General features: G+C 47.8%; 1 protein-coding gene across 10 annotated transcripts in view; it reads right to left on the reverse strand.

The window, feature by feature from the left end:
* The window catches only part of pknox2 (pbx/knotted 1 homeobox 2), a 786,965-nt gene that overhangs the window by 358,361 nt on the left and 410,363 nt on the right, over positions 1–18,241 (reverse strand). For 7 of the 10 annotated variants that reach the window (XM_072486729.1, XM_072486738.1, XM_072486735.1 and 4 more), the window contains exon 3: positions 3,832–3,922. The exons of 1 other annotated variant lie outside the window; for it this stretch is intronic. The gene's annotated coding sequence lies outside the window, so the exon portion shown is untranslated. Of the gene's footprint in view, positions 1–3,765; positions 3,923–18,241 lie in introns of all 10 variants that reach the window. 2 more of the 10 variants (XM_072486736.1, XM_072486730.1) reach the window with 1 other exon arrangement.

The following is an 18,241-nucleotide window of genomic DNA, read 5'->3' on the forward strand; positions in this document are numbered from 1 at the left end:
CAACAAATAGGGGCAAAGGGAGGGAAAAATGGTAAAATGACAAAATGAATGGCTGTTACTTCAATGTACGTGTGGCTCTTACTTAAATGCACATAGTATTCGACACAAAATAAATAGATTAATGGCACAAATTAAGGTTAATGGGCATGGTCTTATAGCCACTATAGAGACGTGGTTACAAGATGATCAAAACTGGGAACTAAATATTCAGGGATATGAGACTTTTCATAAGGATGGGCAGGGAGGAAAGGTTGGTGGGGTAGTTTTGTTAGTATGAAATGGAATAAGTACGATAGCAAGAAATAACCTTGGATTGGAAGATGTAGAATCCATGTGGGTGGAGGTATGAAATAACAAAGCACTAATTGATAGAAGACAGAGTTGGGATAACTAGAGAGTGCCACAGGGATCCATGCTAGGACCACAATTATTCACAATTTATTAATTACGTAGATGAGGGAAGGTGAAAGCACTACTGCCAATTTTGAGGATGACACAAAAATAGGTGGGAAGGCAAGTGGTGAGGATGACACAAGGAGTCTGCAGAGGGATATAGACAGGTTAAGCGAGTGGGGAAAAACTTAGCAGGTGGAATATAATGTAGGAAAATGTGAAGTTATGTATTTTGGTAGGAAGAATAAAGGAGCTAAATACTATTTAAATGGAGAAATATTTCAGAAAACTAGCACAGAGGGAGATGGAGGTCTATACAAGGCACTAGTTAGACTACACCTGAAATACAGTCAACAGTTTTGGTTCCCTTATCTAAGTTAAGATATATTGGCATTGGAGGCAGTCCAGAGAAGGTTCACTAGGTTGATCCCGGGTAGGGAGGGATTTTCTTATGAGGAGAGGTTGAGTAGTTTGGGCCTCTACTCACTGGAGCTTAGGAGAATTAGAAGTGACCTTATTGAGATATATAGGATTCTCAGGAGGCTGGACAGGATAGATGCTGAGGTGTTGGTCTCTCTTGTGAGAGAGTCGAGGACTAGAGGGTATAATCTCAGAGTAAGGGGTCGCCTATTTAAGATCGAGATGGAGGAATTTTTCTCTGATGGTAATGAATCTGTGCAATTATTTACCGCAGTGAGCTGTAGAGGCTGGGTCATTAAGGTGGAGATAGACAGAAAAGCGGGAAAGTGGAGTTGAGGATTATCACATCAGATCAGTCATGATCTCATTGAATAGCAGAGCAGACTCGATGGGCCGAATGACCTACCTCTGCTCAGACGTCTTATGGCCAGTAGGTTGGTAACTGAGGTTCAATCACAGTCGCAGCAGCAGGGAAAACAGGAAGGGAAAGGAGCTTTAGGGAAGAAGTAAAAACTGTCATTGATTAGAGGGTCGGAGTTGATCTATTTAAAAATAGAGACTGGAGCCCAAACTGATATACCGATTGTGGGACAGCAATCAGCCAGGGACTGTGAAGATTCCAAATATAATGGTGCACAATATATTTCCATATAAACAGCTAGTTCCAGAAGACACAGCATACCTCATTCTGTATTCATCAATCTAGTCAGTATAATAAAACAAATGTTGGTTCTATCTCACCCCCTCAGTGCTTCAAGTTAATTCCTGCTCCCCTGTACTAAAGCCATTGGGCCTACTCCTCCAAGGAGGTCCCAGAATGAAACTCATTAAACTTGGTTGTGGATGACTTTTAAACTAAATTACACATTGCTTCTTACTGCCCTTTTGTGTACTGCAAAGAAATTTACAAAAATGTTTATCTCAGTTTATGTTTTATGTAATCGTACAAAGAGAATGCAAGACATAGCACAACTGCTCAAGGTTAACTGCAAGTGCATATGGGTGCACCCTCTAGTATAAAGGTGACTGAGAATCAGAATTCCTACAGTGCAGAAGGAGACCATTTGGCCCATCGAGTCTGCACTGACCCTCTGAAAGTGGTTCCTACCTAGGTCCACTCCCCCACCCAACCCACCTTCCCGCTAACGTGCACATCCCTGGACATTAAGGGCAATTTAGCATGGCCAATCCACCTAACCTGCATATCTTTGGACTGGGAGGAAACCCGAGCACCCGGAGGAAAGCCACGCAGACATGGGGAGAAGGTTCAAACTCCACAAAGACAAGGCTGGAATTCAACGGAGACCCTGGTGCTGTGAGGCAGCAGTCCTATTCGCCGCCACCGTCAAATGTGTGTGTGTGGGGGGGGGGGGGGGGGGCCTCCCAGCCCTCCCACCCGACTTACTCACTCTTCCAACTTCTTCCATCGGGCAGGAGATACAGAAGTCTGAGAACATGCGCGCACAGACTCAAAAACAGCTTCTTCCCCACTGCTACCAGGCTGCTAAACGACCCTCTTATGGACTGACCTGATTAACACTACACCCCTGTATGCTTCACCCGATGCCGGTGGTTATAAAGTTACATTATGTACCTTGTGTTGCCTATTATGTATTTTCTTTTCTTTTCATGTATTTAATGATCTGCTGAGCTGCTCGCAGAAAAATACTTTTCACTGTACCTCAGTACACGTGACAATAAACAAAAATCCAAATCCAAAAGCAGTGGCCTAGGCGGGTTTGAGGGAACATTGTACAATGCCTTGCCTTGTTGGTTACGGCCCATTATGGCCCCCCTATTAGGCCGCATGTGGAGCCTGGTTTTCCAATGTGCAGCTACTTGTAGCACCTGCTGGCTCAAGGCAACCCAACTTTACAGTGCAGCTCTCATGAAGGTATTCCGTCCCTTACTTGAGATTGAACCTCTTCAGGCATGGGGGGGACTGCACACCAATTTTTTTAGCCTTCACCAATATGGCAGACAATTCCACCTGGCAATTGTTGTGAACTTCCTGCCCACCATACTGGACGGCTCGGAGACCATTTGGCACCTGAAAAGTGGCCACTGTACCTTTTATACAATTTTCCAGATCTTCTGCTGTAACAACAATGCTGATTGGCAGGGATAAGGTCACAGGAGAGTGCTGTCTCACGTAGGGAGAAATGCAGGCCTTGCTAACAAAGCTGAACATTGATACTCTTAATTAAAGAAATATTAATATAGCACCAGTTAAAGCACATCGCAGGCCATGAATTACACTTGAGGTGCAGCAAGCAAATGTGACAATCATTCATGTGCATAGCAGAAACCTGCAGCCAGCAACGAGACAAATGATCAGAGAAAAAGCAATATTTATTCCATTCAAATTATTCCTGGTCTTGTTCTTTGCTTCCCAATCACTTCTCAGCAAAGCAATTACAATACAGAACTGAACAGTGCTCTCGATGGCACTGAGAGCTGCTGGTGCATGGGGGAAAAGAGTGACAAGGCAGTTCCAATTTGAAGGTTTGTTTTGTTCGGAGCATACTGTCCTGCAAGCGAAACGGTTCCAAACACACCTGGTTTGTGAAAGTGACCCAGACGATTAGGGGAAATCACTTGCTGAGTTGGATTGAAAAATGTTCCCAAGGTGACTGCACTTCACAGCTGGCTGAACAGAGAGACGTGGTTGATTCTCTCTCTCTCTCCCTCCTTAAGAATTTTCTCTTTGTGCAATTTTCCTTCTCAGAAATTTGCACTTCACCCTCCGATTGTACACCATCGTCCTGCTGGGAAAGCAAGCAGGCACTTGGCCTGCTCTCAAGTCAGCGTCACTGTGGTTGACTGTCGGGAGGTTCTGGTGTGGTCAGCGGTAACCCTGTCTCGTCTGGTTCCCACTTCCTGTCAGTCCCTCCCCACTTCACACAGCATAAACTGGCAATAAAGAGCAGCAAGGCTGGAGCTGACACTCACCCCGCACTCCACAGTGGAGTAATGATGGAACCTACATTCGAGAGGTGCGTTCAACCCTTGACTCACCGATGTTTGGGAGCCTGGTGTCTGCAGATTTCTTTAGAAGGTCCAGATTAATGGCCAAGGCGCAGTTCACAGCATCACACAGCCGCAGTCCCTGTAAAATACAAGTTACCCAAGTTAAACTGAAATACTCAGCCTTTCCCCTCATGTTATGAGGCAACAGTCAACTAGCTCCACAGTTGAGGTGCTACATTTGGCCTCACACCTCCCAGTTGTGGAAATAATAAAAGCACCAGACAGGCTTAACACATGAGGAAAGGCCTCATGAGCAAGGCACTGCAAGGCTGTCAGCAGATGTAGAGCTGTGACCTAGCCCAAGCTCACACTTTTCAGAGGGGCGGGAAGGAAAGATTAGAAAATTGAGAGAGAAAAAGGGGAAAAGCAGCTTTTCTGGTCTACATGGATCGGTGTTTAACTCATACACTGTAGTTTAATTCATACACCACCATACCAAGCTCCCTGTGTTACAAATTCCCTTCCTGGACTACTTAATTTGCTTTAGCTATGGTTATCACCATTGGGCTTCAGATTCTGACCTCCTGATTCATACACTAAGCTGAAGTGGTTAAATGGGTCATCGCAATATATAAAACCAATAGTCTCATATTGGACATACAATTACAGATGTGCATGTGACAAACAAGATTGTTAGAGCTCAGTCTTATCAACACCTGGCATGGGGAAAATAAAAATATTTTAGGGGTGAAGAAAATTTAATGTTCAACAATTTGAGAATGAACATTGGCAAATGGACACACACACACACCCAGCTCTAAGAAAGACAATGCTTTCACCAGCTGAGCCAAAGGGACATTTGTATCACAAAGCAGGAAACTAGAATGTGCTAGAGCAAGGGTTTAGTGTGTAAAGTTCTGAAATTTTCATTTACATATCCATGTTCTTTGTAATATCCCCACATTCCTTTACTTTGGGCTTTCCTACAATTCTGGCCACTTCTGCATCCCCACATTCCTTTCCCCCATTGCCATAATGCCAACACCATCAGCTTTCTAGGCCCTTAACTCTGAAAATACCCACCCACTCAACTCCAAACATTTTTACTTCTCCTTCCACCTTTTAATATGCCAACCTACTTACTGATTGAAAAGGTTTTGATAACCGGTCACATCATTATGTGTTTTAGTGTCAAATTTTGTTGGATGAAGGGCAGCATGGTGGCGCAGTAGTTAGCACTGGGATTATGGCGCTGAGGACCCGGGTTCGAATCCCGGCCGCGGGTCACTGTCTGTGTGGAGTTTGCACAGTCTCCCAGTGTCTGCGTGGGTTTCACCCCCACAACCCAAAGATGTGCAGGATAGGTGGATTGGCCATGCTAAATTGCCCCTCAATTGGAATAAAGTAATTGGGTACTCTAAATGTTTTTATTTTTTTTATTTTGTTGAATGACGCTTTTAAGTAATGCCTTGGGATGGCTCACTACATTAAAGGCTGGATCTATATCTATATTTAAAGACATTATGGACGCGATCGAACGCAATGCCGTGCCCAAAATGCAACACGCCATGGCGGAACGTGGCCGATACAAGCCGGAAGACCTCGCTCCTGGGATCTTCCCAGCTCGCAACGCCTTGCGAGATTCAACATGATCTTGCGACACATTGCGATGTAACTCCCGCCCATCATGGGCGGGGTCATTTTTGGCAAATCTGCATAGTCTCACTGTAATATGCAATTTCCCGAGGCAGCCGAGGCTTTGGGATCTATTCCCTTTAGGATCTATTCCCTTTGCCTCGGAGACCTCGGGTGAGCGCCGCAGTACTTGTCTCTACAAACAGGGATAAGACGGAACAGCACTCATGGGGGCCACCAAGGGGATCATTGGCCTCCAGGTGCATGCCCTTCATGCAGGGTGGCACCCTGGCACTGCTGGTGCCATGTGGGCACCCTGGCACTGCCAGTCTGGCACTGGCAGTGCCACCTGGCAGGTGCACTGCTAGGGTACCAGGCTGGCGGTGCCAAGCTGCCGTTTTTCAAATAGCGGTGATCAGGCCAGGGGTGCCCCGTGGGCGTGTTTGGGGGGGGGGGGGGTATGCAGAGAGAGGGGGGCTGGGGATCCCCCGCATACAGAGTTGTGTTTGGGGAGATCGCGTTGGGGGTTCCAGAGATCAGGACGCCATTTTGACCTCTCGCTGCACTTCCGGCGAGTGGATCCCCTCAGTGCTGTAAATGGGGCTATACAAGGCCTCGGCCGCACGTTCACCGCTGAGGCCCCCTATCTAACCCGAGTGCCATTCGATTACGTATTGTTTCTCGGCGCTGCGAGTGCCAGGAAACATGCGGATAAACACACTTGCTATGGGACTTGGTTCCCAATGAGTTAAATTGTGACCTATGTGTTTCTTGGGTAAAAGCAAATTACTGCGGATGCTGGAATCTGAAACAAAAACAGAAAATGCTAGACAATCTCAGCAGGTCTGACAGCATCTGTGAAGAGAGAACGGAGCTAATGTTTCAATTCTGGATGACTATTTGCCAAAGCTTTTTAACAATGTTCTTTGGAGGTCAACTTCTCGATACATACACACAACAGGATTGCAAAACTAATGGCAAAACTTCTCAATAGCTCACATCATCATAGCTCACATTATCATTGACATGCAAACACATCTGAACCGGAACTGAAAAATGAACCTAAAAAGTAGCTTCCAGTTCCAAAGAAGAGTCATATTCAACTTGAAACGTAACTCTTGATTCTCTCTCCACAGATGGTGCTGGACCTGCCTAGTATTTGCAGCACTTTAGATCTTCAGGAGCTTTATATGGAGCTCGCAGCCTGGTAAAAGGCATTAAATATTCCACCATCAATAACCAAGGTATAAAACCAGGCTGTGTTAGGCCTTTGACACACCAATGCCTAAACACAACATTTCATCCGTACAACTTCATTGCATAACTGAGGTGGTTTCAAACTGTCAGAAGTGCAGTATATTGGAAGTGCATTTAACAGAGGTGAACAGAAAATGTCCCATGGCCACATTCCAAGAGGAGCCAGGCAGTAATCCCAGTTGCCTGCGCAATATTTATCGCTCAGCCATCGCCATAAAAATGGATAATCTCATTGATGTTTGTGGGCCTGTGATGTTTCCAGCCTGCTACAGGACATAGAACATAGAACTGTACAGCACAGTATCTCAAACATTCTTACCCAGCTTTGCCCATTGACTTTATTCCCTTTCAACTTACTTCAGAAAATGACAACATTTTAAAAACGTAATTGTTCTGGTAGGAACAAGGAAGGTGACCATTGGGGTAAATGATCCCCTTGTTGATTGTTGGTTGGGGTGAATATAAAATGAGAAATTTTACAGCACTCGGAAACCGTTTTTGGCCACGGCACCTGGAAGAATGATCCATTTAGTTCTATTTTCCCCTTTTTATTTAACGGCAACACTTTTGGTTAAAACATATCTTTCTTTCCACTCACCCCCTTGCCGTTCCCCAGATCCCTGCTCACCACTCCAGCGCAATCCGTGAAGACCTATCCTAGCCATTAACTGGTCATATCCACGTAGACCCTACAACGGAGCATGCAATTTTGTTTTAATTTGAATTTGCTGGCATTTTGATGCAGTCAAAACAACAAAACTACCCAACTGTACAGGACCCTGGTGAGACCACATTTGGAGTATTGTGTGCAGTTCTGGTCACCTCATTATAGGAAGGACATGAAGCATTGGAAAGGGTGCAAAGGAGATTTACCAGGATGCTGCCTGGATTGGAGGGTAGGTCTTATGAGGAAAGGTTGAGGGAGCTAGGGCTTTTCTCATTGGAGCGAAGGAGGATGAGAGGCGACTTAATAGAGGTTTATAAGATGATGAGGGGCATAGATAGAGTGGACGCTCAGAGACTATTTTCTCGGGTGGATGTAGCTGTTACAAGGGGGCATAACTATAAGGTTCGGGGTGAGAGATATAGGAGGGATGTCCATTGTAGGTTCTTTACTCAGAGAGTGGTTAGGGTGTGGAATGGACTGCCTGCTGTGATAGTGGAGTCGGACACTTTAGGAACTTTCAAGCGGTTATTGGATAGACACATGGAGCACACCAGAATGATAGGAAGTGGGATAGCTTGATTTTGGTTTCGGACAAAGCTCAGCACAACATCGAGGGCCGAAGGGCCTGTGCTGTACTGTTCTACGTTCTACCCGGACAGCTGGACCGTGATGCAGAGCGAGGCCAACAGCGCAGGTTCAATTCCCATACCGGCTGAGGTTATTTATGAAGCCCCTGCCTTCTCAACCTTGCCCCTCCCTTGCCTGAGATGTGGTGATCCTCAGGTTAAATCACCACCAGTCAACTCTCCCCCTCAAAAGGCAAAAGCAATTTATGGTTATCTGGGACTCTGTCGACATTACATTATTCCTTAAAGGAGAGAAAGTAAAAGTTAAGAGAGCTCGAGAAGCAGATTATACAGCGATACCTTTGGAAAAAAGTATTAAAAATAAAACATTGGAATTGATGAGGGACTTTTGCAAGAGTTAACAACTGAAAGGGAAGATCCCACCATTAAAAATGGCTCATGCTCAGTCTGTTTTTCACTCCAATTCTACAGCCCAATGAAAGAAATAAGTTACCTTAAAAGTAGTGATCTTCACCACCACCTCCGGACATCCCAAAACATAATCATACCTAACTGGGTAATGTTGTCTTGTGTGATGCAAGAGTGTCCAATTTACACACAACTAGCTCCCACAATTGACGTAATAACTAGATAACCCGTTTCTGGTGGTGGTGATTGAGGAATAAATATTGCAGGGAGCTGGCAAAATTCCATTGCTCCACTTTGAGTAATACCACTGGATCTTCACTGATCCTTTGAGGGGCAGATGGTGGCCTTGCTTTAAGATAGCATCAGAAAGTCAGCACTGCAGATGGTGCAGCAACCCCATCAGTATGGCAATGAACAGTGGTTAGCACTGTTACTTCACAGCGCCAGGGAACCGGGTTTGATTCACGACTTGGGTCACTGTCTGTGCGAAATCTGCATGTTCTCCCCGTGTCTGCGTGGGTTTCCTCCGGGTGTTCCCGTTTCCTCCCACAAGTCCCGAAAGATGTGCTTGTTAGGTGAATTGGTCGTTCTGAATTCTCCCTCTGTGTACCCGAACAAGCGCCGGAGTGTGGCGACTAGGGGATTTTCACAGTAACTTCATTGCAGTGTTAGTGTAAGCCTACTTGCGACACTAATAAAGATAATTATTATTGAAACATCAGATAAATCAAAGGGAGGAAAAAGACAGGACAAAGGGTCACTGGTCTAAAACGTTAACTCTGTTTCTCTTTGCACAGATGTGCTCAGACTGGCTGAGTATTTCAAGCACCTTCTGTTTTTATTTCAGTTTTCCAACATTTAAAGCGCTTTGTTCTTGTATAAGAAAATATTTGGCCCATAATAGCACATTCCTCTAATAACTCAACTCTCCCATTATAACATCGAGCTGCATATTAAGCAGCTGTTTCAGCCTCCATTTGCCAGATTATTCGAGAAATTTCTCACTTTTTGACTGAGACATTCTTCCTTATATCTGTGCTAAATATATTTCCCAAGTTGCACATCAGTCCATGACACTGCCAGTCTTTGGTATTGCACTCATACTGTCACTGGTTCACAGTCTGAGTCGGTGGAAGAAAAATTATTCATTAAAGAAACATCGGATTCAAATGGATCATTCAGGGAGAACATATCTCCAGGAGTTTATGCATAAATGACACTCAACAAAATCAACGGACTGGAATGGAACTATATTAAATTAATAATGCCAGGATTTTCCAACTCCAGGTATCATCAGCTACACAATTAACAAGACCAGCTTGTCACAACTGGTATTGTGTCTATTAGTGATGCAGCAATCACTGCCAACTTCAGAGCACCAAAGTTCATCCTCGCCCTCAGTCGGGAAATTGGTTAGAAATGACAAAACGAACAAGCTGAGAACAGTCAAAAAGAGTTACCTTTCCCATATGGGCCACAATTGTATCTCAGGTTCCACTGAGTGCTCGCTAGGCATACAAGTCTAACTCTCACTGCCTTCTAGTATTATTTTGCAACCACTAATCGAGTCACAGGCACTAAAACTCTGACCCATTTGTTATTCTAAATATAATGAGATCATTGTTACCATGAGAAAATTACACTCCGTCAGAAGCAAAGTAACAGAATTAGTTACCCAAATGTCGGAAACAACACAGAAAGCGGCGTGCTCCAAAGGTATAGTCAAATTATCAACTTAATTTGAAAGTGACCACACCCATCATCGAAGGTGCCACAGGTCAGAGGCCAATTGCTTTCTGTAGCTGAACTGGAATGAATATTTTTTTTTACACTTCTGTCAAGTTGAATAAAACGCAAAGGTGCAAAATCATTCACTTGACGCAAACTTCCTCGCACGCTGTCACGGCACAATAATGACACAGTTCTTTCTCGGGTTCGGAATATAATTTTTGAATGCCCTACTTTCTGTGCTGCATCCATCCCTAAAGTGGCAACAACTGCCTTTAAGTAATTTAATCCACGTACTGATATGAGGCCGACTATTCGCTGTGGTCTTCACACTAACTGTTCAGCAATGATAAACAGGGTCAATATTAATATCTACCAGATATGATTGAACAACTCGTTCCATATTGTGGCAAATTTAACGTGGTTACACATACAGGACACCTACCCACTGGGTTTGAGGGTGAATTAATATTTGTTACATGGACAGGAAATGTCAACAATCGAACACAATAAGAGCTGTATGTATCTACACACAAGATGACCAAAATATACCAAATACAGAATGATCAGCTTGTGTACACATAATCACAAGATAGAATCATTTCCCTCCGACAGATCAGCTTGCACGAGCAAAGTCTTTTGTTAAGATCTTTGACAGATTCATAGAATCATAGAATTTACAGTGTAGAAGGAGGCCATTCAGCCCATCGAGTCTGCACTGGCCCTTGGAAAGAGCACCCTACCTAAGCCCATGCCTCCACCCTATCCCCGCAACCCAATAACCCCAACTAAACATTTTGGACACGAAGGGCAATTTAGCATGGCCAATCCATCTAACCTGCACATCTTTAGATTGTGGGAGGAAAACGAAGCACCCGGAGATTTAAAATGTCAATTTAGTTGATGGGAGTTTGTCAAGAATGTTAGAGTGGTGAGTGTGTTTAAATGAGCACACTGCCTGTGGGTGTTTTGAATGGAACTGGGATTTGTGATGGGTGGAGGCGAGCAAATCGAAGAGGAAAGCATTCCAGAAGTTAATTTTCAAGTTGCTGGGAGGCAGGCATTTAGAGGTTCAGCTGCTGCCAGACTCAAAGGCTCTACTTGGTTGAATGGATTTGAAAGCCACCTCACTTAACCTTGGCCCATGTTGACCATTTTACACAGAGGTGTGTTTCCTCTTTCTCTCACGGTACTAGGTAGAAAATATATGCACCCATCTTCAGTACTCATTCTTTTCATTTGCCAATGAAAAGCAAAGATCTCCTGTTATTCCTTGGTATTAGTGTAAAAGCAGCAGAAAGATTTTCCTGAGCATTAGTTCCTGTGAATGCAGCAAATTCCCCTGCTATGTTTACAAGAAAGAAAAGCAAGGATTAGAGTCACAGAGTCATACAGCACAGAAGACCCGTCAAAAACAACCAACTAACTATGTTAATACCATTTCCCAGCCCTTGGCCCATAGCCTTGGAAATTTACTCACTAATAGAAGACGCAGAGGATTTCCCGACGGCGCTCGCATTGCTGAAGGGCATCTACGTTCGACCCGTAAACCAGGTCTACGCGCGCCACCAACCCGCGCAGAGACGGCAAATTCCTGGAGAATTGCTCAAGGAATTCTACGGCGCGCTGCTGATTTTGGGACAAGGCTGCAACTGCCCGCCGGGGAACGCGATCGAACACACGGACCTGCTAATTCGTGACGCATTCGTGGCAGGTACGAACTCTCCCCTACGGCCCCGACCGCGCGGCAGCCCCTTGGGCTCCGTGGGCCCCGTCGCAACCAACTCCCCGGCACCCCCCCCGCAAGCTTGCGCGGTTAAAGCACCAGACCATCCCGGGGGGGCCCACTGCTATTTTTGCAGACAGGTGAAACACCCCCGGCAGCGCTGCCCGGCCCGCGCAGCTACTTGCAAAAGCTGCAACAAAAAGGGCCATTACGCAGCAGTGTGCCGGTCCCGGGGGGTCGCTGCACTCCCCGGAGAAGAACGAGGACAGCACATCCCAAACACCCCCCAACGCCCCCAGCGCGCGACCCGCGGGCGCTGCCATTTTGGGTCCCGAGCACCACGAGGGGAGGATGGGCGCCGCCATCTTGTGACCCCCCCAGCCACGTGTGATTCATGGGGCGGCCATTTTGTCCACCCCCGACCACGTGCGACCCATGGGGGCGGCCATTTTGTCCAACCCCGGCCGTGTGCGATTCATGGACGCCACCATCTTGGTTGACAACAAAGGACCCCAGCATCGACGGCTCCACGGGGTCCGAAGAAGACGCCGCGACACTACTACCACGACTGGCTTCGGTGACACTGGATCAATCGCGGCCCCGGACGCTCCAGACGATGACAACAACGGTGCTGGTCAACGGATACGAGACGCCATGCCTGATCGACTCCGGGAGCACTCAAAGTTTTATTCACCCAGACACGGTAAGACGCTGTTTTCTGACCATCCATCCAAGCACGCAAAAGATTTCCCTAGCTGCAGGATCCCACTCAGTGGAGATCAAAGGGTTCTGCATCGCAAACCTAACGGTGCAAGGGAGGGAGTTCAAGAACTACAGGCTCTCCGTCCTGCCCCAACTCTGCGCGCCCACATTACTGGGATTAGACTTTCAGTGTAATCTTCAGAGCCTAACATTCCAATTCGGCGGCCCAATACCCCCACTCACTATCTGCGGCCTCGCAACCCTCAAGGTTGAACCGCCGTCCTTGTTTGCAAACCTCACCCCGGATTGCAAACCCGTCGCCACTAGGAGCAGACGGTACAGCGCCCAGGACCGGACATTTATCCGGTCTGAGGTCCAGCGGTTGCTGAAGGAAGGCATAATCCAGGCCAGCAATAGTCCCTGGAGAGCCCAGGTGGTAGTCGTAAAGACCGGGGAGAAGCAAAGGATGGTCGTAGACTATAGTCAGACCACCAACAGGTACACGCAGCTAGATGCGTACCCTCTCCCCCGCATATCCGACATGGTCAATCGGATTGCTCAGTATAAGGTCTTTTCCACCGTGGACCTCAAGTCTGCCTACCACCAGCTCCCCATCCGCCCAGGTGACCGCAAGTACACAGCCTTCTAGGCAGACGGGCGGCTATACCACTTCCTAAGGGTCCCATTTGGCGTCACGAAAGGGGTCTCGGTCTTCCAGCAAGAGATGGACCGAATGGTTGACCAGCACGGGTTGCAGGCCACCTTCCCGTACCTCTACAACGTAACCATCTGCGGCCACGATCAGCAGGACCAAGACGCCAACCTCCAAAAGTTCCTTCAGACCGCAAACGCCCTGAACCTCACATATAACGAGGAATAATGCGTTTTTAGCACAAACCGTTTGGCCATCCTGGGATACGTAGTGCGCAATGGAGTAATAGGCCCCGACCCCGAACGCATGCGCCCCCTTATGGAATTTCCCCTCCCCCACTGCTCCAAAGCCCTGAAACGTTGCCTGGGCTTCTTTTCATATTACGCCCAGTGGGTCCCCCAGTACGCAGAGAAGGCCCGCCCGCTAATACAGTCCACTACCTTCACCCTGTCGACAGAGGCTTGCCAGGCCTTCAGCCGCATCAAAGCGGATATCGCAAAGGCCACGATGCGCGCCATCGACGAGTCCCTCCCCTTCCAGGTCGAGAGCGACGCATCCGATGTAGCTCTGGCGGCCACCCTTAACCAAGCGGGCAGACCCGTTGCCTTTTTCTCCCGGACCCTCCACTCCTCAGAAATCCGCCACTCCTCAGTGGAAAAGGAAGCCCAAGCCATAGTGGAAGCTGTGTGACATTGGAGGCATTACCTGGCCGGCAGGAGATTCACTCTCCTCACCGACCAACGGTCGGTAGCCTTCATGTTCGATAATGCACAGCGGGGCAAAATTAAGAATGACAAGATCTTAAGGTGGAGGATCGAGCTCTCCACCTTCAACTATGAGATCTTGTATCATCCCGGAAAGCTGAACGAGCCGTCCGATGCCCTGTCCCGCGGCACATGTGCCAATGAACAAATGGACCGCCTCCAAGCCCTCCACGAAGACCTCGGGGTCACCCGATTCTACCATTTTATAAAGTCCCGCAACCTCCCCTACTCTGGGGAGGAGGTCCGTACAGTCACCAGGAACTGCCACAACTGCGCAGAGTGCAAACCGCACTTTTTCAGGCCGGATAGAGCGCACCTGATCAAGGCTTCCCGCCCCTTTGAACGCCTCAGTTTGGATTTCAAAGGGCCCCTCCCCTCCACCGACCGCAACGCATACTTCCTGAACGTGGTGGACGAGTACTCCCGTTTCCCCTTCGCCATCCCCTGCCCCGACATGACAGCGGCCACAGTCATTAAAGCCCTTGACACCATATTCACACTGTTCGGTTTCCCCGCGTATATCCATAGCGACAGGAGGTCCTCCTTCATGAGCGACGAGCTGCGCCAGTTCCTGCTCAGCAAGGGCATAGCCTCGAGCAGGACGACCAGCTACAACCCCCGGGGGAACGGGCAAGTAGAGAGGGAGAACAGCACGGTCTGGAAGACCGTCCTACTGGCCCTACGGTCCAGGGATCTCCCAGTTTCCCGGTGGCAGGAGGTCCTCCCGGACGCTCTCCACTCCATCCTGTCGCTGCTGTGTACCACCACTAACCAAACGCCTCATGAACGCCTCCTTGTCTTCCCCAGGAAGTCCTCCTCCGGAAAGTCGCTGCCGACCTGGCTGGCGGCCCCAGGACCCATCTTGCTCCGGAAACATGTGCGGGTGCACAAATCGGACCCGTTGGTCGAGAGGGTCCACCTTCTCCACGCGAACCCGCAGTACGCCTATGTGGCGTACCCCGACGGCCGTCAGGCCACGGTCTCCCTGCGGGACCTGGTGCCCGCCGGCAACACACACACACCCCCGACACCGATCACCCCCTCCCTGCCACCGGCGCACCCCGCAACCGCCCCCTTCCCGGGAGGATCGGTCCTCCTCCCGTGCCCGCCCAGGAGTAAAACAGGAACAAACAGCTAAATGCTCCCGGAGACGACAACGCCCGAGCAAGCACCTGCACCACCACCGGGGCTGAGGCGATCGACGAGGAAGACCAGACCGCCCGCTCGACTAGTGGAATCCGCGTGACACCAAGAAAAGCAAGAATGTTGTTGTAACAAAAAAACAATTTTTTTGCCCGTATTGTAAATAGTTCTCACAAACTTGTACATAGCCCAGTGTAGGGCTAAAGCTGTATTAACACAGTCCGAAATTTGTTCCAGGGCCAGCCTTGTAAACCCCTACCACCATGCGAACCACCACCCCGCCGGGTTTCTTTTTAACAAGGGGTGAATGTGGTGGTATGTATTAGGGGTAATGTGGTACCTGTGAAGCCGAGAGGCTCTTGGCTGACAGGTCCCGGTTCCTGGTTGGATCTGCCAACTTCTGGCTCCGCCCTGAAGGCGGAGTATAAGAGCTCGAGCTTCTCCACCACAGCCTCATTCTGTTGCTGAGCTGCTGGGGACAAGTCTCGCTTAATAAAGCCTAGACAGACTTCATCGCTTCTCGTCTCGCGTAAGTCATTGTGCGCTACACCTTTGCTATCACTCTCCATATCAAAGGCCTTACTGAAATCCAAGTAGACTATACATGCATTCCCTTATCTACACACCTGGTTAACTCTTTGAAAACTTCAATCAAGTTGGTCAGATATGATCTCCCCTGAAACAAAACCATACCAACTGTTCTTTTGATGAATCACTGCCTCTCCAAATGCAGATTAATTCTGTTCTGCAGAACTGCTTCCAATAGTTCCCCGACCACTAAGGTTAGATTGACTGGCCTGTAGTTTCCTGGTTTATCCCTTCCTCCCTTCGTTGATAAAGGTGCCACACTGGCTATACTCCAGTTCTCTGGCACATCTCCTGTGGGCAGAGAGGAATTGAAAATTATTGCCAGCGTTCCCTGCCTCACTAACCTCAAGACATCCAAAAGCACTTCTCACATAACAAAGTGCTTTTGAAGTGTAGTCACTTTTGTAGTGTTGGAATTGTAGCAGCCAACTTCAGTACAGCAAGGTCCCACAAACAGCAATAAGATACATGACATGGCCTTTGCTTTTGTGATACTGACTGAGGAATACATCTTAGCCAGGACAGTAGGAGAATTGGTATCCTGAAATACTGCCATGGGATATTCTACATATGCTCAGAGAGAGTCGATGGGGCTTCGGCTTAATATTTCAGCCAAAAGAATACACTTCCAACGGTGAAGCATTGGAGCACTGGTGCTCAAGTCTCCAGCTGGAGTGGGCATTGAACTCGGATTCAGAGGCTAGGTGCCTCACTGAACCAAAGCCAAGACCTTGACAATGTCACCAATGCACATGAACAAGAGTAAATCTACCCTGATATTGAAAAAAGGGCTTGGATTTGAATAGTACTTTTAGCACACCATTCAAATTAACTATTGTAATTATGCAAGAAACCTATTGTTACGATAACCCTTCCTGAAACTAATCAAATCATGACGACATTGAAGGTTTTAATCCTATTCTGTATTGTCTTGTTAGTTGCGGTATTCAGGAATTTAATTGGTTTTATAAACACATCAAAAGTCATTGTGGTGACAATGATAATAGAGAATATCTGAATGCAAAAACCACACCGCCATCCAGAGCATGCCAAACTTGTAATAAATGTGCACTTACCCTACAATAATTTAGAACTGGCGTTTGCCTGAAGCAGGAATTTGTTGGTTAACTTTTAACCATAGATCAGTTGAAGTGTTGAGGTCTTTGTCAGTCCAGGTTAACCCAAGCAGTAATTTTCTCATTGTGAACATTTCCATACCAGTTATCTCTTTCCCCAACTCCAAGTCCTTGTCCACCCACTTCACCACCATCGCAGACAGGTCCTTGCGCTTTGAAATCTCTCACAAAGAAACTTTACTTCTGCTAATTCTTACCCTTCCTTCAAAACATCTTTTGAGAAACTGTCCCTTCAGTTTACGGCTCCCCACACAATTTTTCGCTAGTCCCCATTTGGAATTTTCCATCACCACCCCTTCTCGTAATCTGAGCTGCAAGGACCCTACTTAACTGAAAATGGCCAGGATTCTCAGTTTGAAGACTAAGGGCCCGATCCAATGACCACGATGTGCCCGAAAAGCATCTCGCTGCAGCGCAGCGTGGCCGATAAAAAACGGGCAAACCTGCTCCCAGGATCCAACCAGCTAGTGAGATCTAACGCGATCACGGGAGATGTTGCGATGTAAATCCTGTCCATTTTAGGCAGGATCATTTTTAGCAAATCTGCATATTAGAGCGAAACAGCTCGTCTCACATTAATGTGCAGATTCCTGAAGTACCCGAGGTGTTGGAATCTATCCACTTCGCCTCGCAGACTTCAGGGGAGACTGGCATTTTTTATGAGCTGGCGATCGGGCCGGGGGACCCTCCCATAATGTGTTGGGGCTTGGGGGGTGGGGCATCAGGGGACACGTTGGGGGCCTCAGAGATTGGGGCACCATTTAAAAATGGGGTCCTGATCTCTTGATATACGGAGGAGTTCCGGTGACCAGAGCTCCTCGGTGCAGAAAACAGGGATATGTGCAGCCGTGCAGTCCCCACGGAGGCCCCTTATTTAACATGTGTGGCGTTGTATAGCCATGTGTTTCTTGGCACTGCGAGCACTGGGAAACACGCGACTAAACATGTTCGCTATGGGTCTTTGTTCCCTTTTAGTTGAATCGTGCCCTTTGTGTTTCCACCAGGACTAAATAGGTGGTATTCACACCTGCTTGGGGGCGCTAAGTGAGTCAGGACATGCAAATGGGCCAGCACGCTACCTGTGCGAACTGAGAGCAATTCCTGGCCCAGCGGGCGTTCTCTAACCATTGGGGCCAGAGGTAGCGTCAAAGAGCCGGTCAGTTGGAGCTGTTTTTAAGCACTCCACTAACCACACATTCACTGTATCCACAAAGATGGCTCACAGAAGACCTGCCGCCCGGAGGTCAGGAATTCGAGGTAGACCCACAGCTCCATGCCAGTGAGGAAAGAAGGCACACCCTCTTCACAGGGAGGGCCCTAGATTCAAGCGTGCCGTCCTGAACTGGTGCCTGGGAGATGGTGGCAGAGGCAGTCAGCACTGCCTGCCTCACTAGGAGACATCAGCTGGTGATCCTGAGGGAGGGGGAGGTCTCTGATGAGGCCTCTATCCTGAGAGGGGTAGAGA

Source organism: Scyliorhinus torazame, chromosome 21 (genome assembly GCF_047496885.1).
Source record: "Scyliorhinus torazame isolate Kashiwa2021f chromosome 21, sScyTor2.1, whole genome shotgun sequence".
Lineage (NCBI taxonomy): Eukaryota > Metazoa > Chordata > Chondrichthyes > Carcharhiniformes > Scyliorhinidae > Scyliorhinus > Scyliorhinus torazame.